Here is a 5,603-nt window from a genome sequence, read left to right on the forward strand (position 1 = left end):
ACAAAATAACTTTGATACCTTTGTCATTCTTCCACACAGAGCTGTGGAACATGGCTCCAAGTGAGCAAAATGAGGTGATGTCATCCTACCAGTGTGCTCTAGTAAATCTCTGTAGGAGGTACTGATACTTTTATGGAAATATTAATGGTATTGTAAAAGAGTTTGCATGGAGTGTTTCTGTATGTGTCTCTCTCTCTGTGTGTGCGTGTCTGGAAAGAGATTTTTAACCCTCCTGTTGTGTTTGTTTCATGTTAATTAATTACGTGTGCCAGGTCAAAAATGACCATCCCATTATAGGGGATTATAAATCCATAATACATATATTATCACCTAATGTTGTGTTAGATCTCTTTATCAACTTAAGTTCTTGTAAACATTGTAAGTTTTGAACTTCTATTTGCTATTTATTGCCTGTAGGCCTTATTGATCTGAGCTCATACAACTCGTTTTTGAGTTTAAAAAAAAAGCATAATGTATGGATTATTCTGACTATAGCAAACACTCAGATAAAACATATTGGGCTATTTATCACAGACTACTTTGCGTCAAAGTTTAACAAGGACATTTGTTATGAAACCATTTCAAATGTTTAAATAGTGGCAGGATTGTATGTCATCAACCCGGGATAACTCGTTGGCCCTGGGGTCATCCTGATAACATTTTCAGCCGACAGCCGAGTTCTCTTCTCAGGTGGGGATGAAGACCAGGACAAATTCCCGTTATTTGTAGTAACAACAACCTCAGCAGGGGCCTCTTCCTCATCACTGGATGGTTCCACATCGGTTGTCTCTTGGTCTGGATCATATTCTGTGTTGTCTTCAACTTCTGATACTTCCTCCTCTAATGCATCTTCACTGTCAGTTTCCTGGCCTCTCTCCTCCTCACCAGTGTCATGATCAAAGATGTGATCAAGAGACTCACATTCAGTATGTCGTTTGGTCATTGTGCTGCCACAGAATGAATTGTGAGCAAGGCCTAAAAAAAATGTTATATACCAGAGCTGCGAGAAAAGTTATATATATTATTGAAACAATATTGGGATTGTTTGTGAGAATGCCAACAGGTGTAGTTCCCGTGGGGGGAAAGATTCTATTGAGGAAAGGTTGCCATGGAAGCCAAGAAGGGGAGTGAGGTGTGTGTGTGTGTGTCTGTGCTCAAACACACATGCATGTGGGGGTCTGGGAGAGGAGAGGAAGTGTGTCCATCTGATGAATGGGCATGTGCTTGAACTCAATTTTATACTAATTGTAGTCTCACCCATTCATTTCCCATGTCTGGTCATTTTTGACTGGGAACACCACAGGTGTACAGAAGTTAAATAAAACACCCAAAATGTTATGAAAATCATCCAAACGTATTTTGTGTGTTCAGATGCCTTGTGTAGACAAAGTCATGGAACCTTATGACAATCAGATTAAATTAACTACATTTTCAGAAAGAAAACTTAGACCGGAACACAGCAGGAGGGTTAAACAGACATGGATGGTGTCCTACCTCTTAAATGTCTGAGGAAACCAACAATCCAAAACAAAATTCCAAGGAATCAGAATAGTTTCCAGAAAATAGTTCCAGAAAAACAACAATAAATATTCCCTAAGAATAGCCAATATAAAAACATGAAAATCAGAAACAGGTTTTTATATACTAAAGCAATATACAGTATACTGGGCTTATAATGGGCATATATATAGGTCTCATGTAGTTGTGACTGTTGCATTGAGCTTTGTTCTGTTCAGCAGGGCAGAATAGTACTTTTTCAGCTGCTCAAATCACTTTATAAAGGGTTGTCACCTCATCCAGATCTGGGCCCGTACCCACAAAGCATAGGAGTGCTGATCTAGGATCTGTCCATACAAGTTAGCATTAGGTTTTTCCCGGTGACATTAACAATGTCTACACCATCTTTCTGATCAATATGTTATTTTCAATGGACAAAAAATGTGCTTTTCTTTCAAAAACAAGGACATTTTACAAGTGATCCCAAACTTTTGAACGGTAGTGTAGATATCATATAGATATCGTTTTGTTTATTTAACATTTACTTAACTGGGCAAGTCGGTTAAGAACAAATTCTTATTTACAATGACGGCCTACCGGGAAACAGTGGGTTAACGGCCTTGTTCAGGGGCAGAAAGACAGATTTTCACCTTGTCAGCTCTAACCACTAGGCTACCTATAGATATCCTACAGATATATAGATATAATATAGATCAAAGATCTTGGCCAGGGTATAAATCAAGAGTGGGTGGGGATGGAGCCACGTAAATGGAGGTCTTTAGGAGAGTATGGTTTTGTATTGGTGTTTTAAATCAATACTATATTGTAGATGGTCACGTTGCACATAAAGACAGAATACAGTCCCTGTGACTCCAAAGAGCAGATGGAACAGGTGTGGAGGTGGTGTTATGGGAACGGAGGAGAGTAGTTAAGTCATTCTGTAGCATTAAGGAGATACTATATGTCACGTTTAGAATGATCCTCATCAGACCAGGGGAAATGACACAGGGATGTGTCGGACAGAGGAACTCACATCTCTCTCTCCTTCTCTTTCTCCCTCTCCACTTCCCCTTTGACTCTAACTCTCCCTCTCAGGGAAACCAACAGCAGAACGGTACACCAGTGGTATGATGGACACAAAGGCCACAAACATCTGTCAGAGAGCAGGCAGATATTTGTTCTGCTTCATTCTGAGCAGGGCAGGAACACTATTAGGCTGCTTTAAGCCATCCATCACCTCTCCGCCCCGGGTGGTAGCTCCACGTCTCCTTTCAACTATGTGGAGGTCATAATAACAGACAATGGATGAATGATTGTGATGTTCACTGACATTTCTACTGGGTCCACCAGCCAGACTTAGACTGGCAGTCGGCAGGGAAACTTGACACTTCTGACTGGGGGGATGGGTCGGGACAGGGGACACACACTCGGGTCAAACCAATAGAAGGGGTTCTGACAACCACTGCTGCTCAGGGGTCATCCGGCCTGGTTAGCAGGGGGGCGGGAGCTACACAGGTGTAACCCTCTGTCAGTTGTCTAACAGTAGGAGGCAGTTCCGCTACCCTCAGTCGTAATGCAGTTCACTGTACATAAGAACATGCATTAGGAAGTAAGAATGTTGCAAAACAGTTTTTCCCCATATGTTTTCCCTGTTTCATCACATCAAAAGTGTAGGCCCACTGATTCTCTGTATGTCTTTGTGCTCAGTCAGAGGGCCACAACTACCACACTACAAAGACTTGATCAGACAGCAGACAGATGGATACAGACAGACGGACAAACATAGGCGCACGCACACAAGCATATAGACAGGCAGAACAACAATGTTGTCTGTTAACTATCTAAGGCAGATGTGAGTGAAGAAAACAGTATTACACTAATCAAAACACTGTGAGCTTCTGTTACCAGAACACTTGACCTTGGTCGCCATGACAATAGAATATCGTCATGTGATCTCCACCTCGGGACACAAGAACGCTTTACCAGCATCCTAGGGAGCTCACATGCCAGCTGCGTCATTATTTTTCTTCCTCAGCTCTCTTCGCTCTCTCGTTCCACAACAACAGTCTTTTGGTGATGCATTCTTTAACCAACTGTTTTGTCAGGGGATGCTAAACAAAAGGCTGAGCCCTTGAACCAAGAGTGGATGAAACAATGTGAATAAGATGATGGAATCTGCATGGCTGTCTATAATAACTGTCATTGTCTTTCGGGGTTTGTCTTTCGTTTTTTTTCATGGGAGGTCATTAGCCGAGGTCATTTGTTTATGTAGGTAGGGATAAAGTAGTGATGTATAGATAATAAACAGTGAGTAGCAGCAGTGTAAAAACAAATAGGGGGGGGGGGGGGGGGGGGGGTATGTCAATGTAAATAGTCCGGGTGGCTATTTGATTAATTGTTCAGCAGTCTTATGGCTTGTGTGTAGACGCTGTTAAGGAGCCTTTTGGTCCTAGACTTGGTGCTCCGGTACCGCTTGCCGTACGGTAGCAGAGAAAAGTCTATGACTTGGGTGACTGGAGTCTTAGACCATTTTTGGGGCTTTCCTCTGACATCACCTGGTATATACAGGTAGGTCCTGGAAGCTTGGCCACAGTGATGTACTGGGCCGTTGGCACTACCCTATGAAGCGTCTTGCGGTCAGAAACCGAGCAGTTGCCATACCAGGCGGTCAGGATGCTTTCGATGGTGCAGCTGTAAAATGTTTTGAGGATCTGGGGACCCACAAATCTTGGGTCTCCTGAGGGGGAAAAGGTTTTGTTGTGCCCTCTTCACGACTATCTTGGTTTGTTTGGACCATGATAGTTCATTGGTGATGTGGACAGGAAATTGAATCTCTCAACCCGCTCCACTACAGCCCCATCGATGTTAATGGGGGCCTGTTCGGCCCGCCTTTTCCTGTAGTCCACAATCAGCTCCTTTGTCTTGATCACATTAAAGTATATGTTGTTGTCCTGGCACCACACTACCAGGTCTCTGACGTCCTGCTTATAGGTGTCTCATCGTTGTCGATAATCAAGCCTAGCACTGTTGCCTCATCAGCAAACTTAATTTACATTTACATTTAAGTCATTTAGCAGACGCTTTTATCCAGAGCGACTTACAAATTGGTGCATTCACCTTATGACATCCAGTGGAACAGCCACTTTACAATAGTGCATCTAAATATTTTAAGGGGGGGGGGTGAGAAGGATTACTTTATCCTATCCTAGGTATTCCTTAAAGAGGTGGGGTTTCAGGTGTCTCCGGAAGGTGGTGATTGACTCCGCTGTCCTGGCGTCGTGAGGGAGTTTGTTCCACCATTGGGGAGCCAGAGCAGCGAACAGTTTTGACTGGGCTGAGCGGGAACTGTACTTCCTCAGTGGTAGGGAGGCGAGCAGGCCAGAGGTGGATGAACGCAGTGCCCTTATTTGGGTGTAGGGCCTGATCAGAGCCTGGAGGTACTGAGGTGCCGTTCCCCTCACAGCTCCGTAGGCAAGCACCATGGTCTTAAGGCGAAGATTTACCTAACATTGACTTATAGATGACCTGGAGCCAGTCTGGCGACGAATATGTAGTGAGGGCCAGCCGACTAGAGCATACAGGTTGCAGTGGTGGCGAATATGTAGCGAGGGCCCGCCGACTAGAGCATACAGGTCGCAGTGGTGGGTGGTATACGGGGCTTTAGTGACAAAACGGATGGCATTGTAATAGACTGCATCCAGTTTGTTGAGTAGAGTGTTGGAAGCTATTTTGTAGATGACATCGCCAAAGTCGAGGATCGGTAGGATAGTCGGTTTTACTAGGGTAAGTTTGGCGGCGTGAGTGAAGGAGGCTTTGAAGTGAAATAAAAAGCCGATTCTAGATTCGATTTTGGATTGAGATGTTTGATATGGGACTGGAAGGAGAGTTTACAGTCTAGCCAGACACCTAGGTATTTGTAGTTGTCCACATACTCTAGGTCAGAACCGTCCAGAGTAGTGATGCTTGTCGGGTGGGCGAGTGCGGGCAGCAAACGGTTGAAAAGCATGCATTTGGTTTTACTAGCGTTTAAGAGCAGTTGGAGGCCAAGGAAGGAGTGTTGTATGGCATTGAAGCTCGTTTGGAGGTTAGTTAAAATAGTGTCCAAA

This window comes from Oncorhynchus gorbuscha, linkage group LG23, assembly GCF_021184085.1.
Source record: "Oncorhynchus gorbuscha isolate QuinsamMale2020 ecotype Even-year linkage group LG23, OgorEven_v1.0, whole genome shotgun sequence".
NCBI lineage: Eukaryota > Metazoa > Chordata > Actinopteri > Salmoniformes > Salmonidae > Oncorhynchus > Oncorhynchus gorbuscha.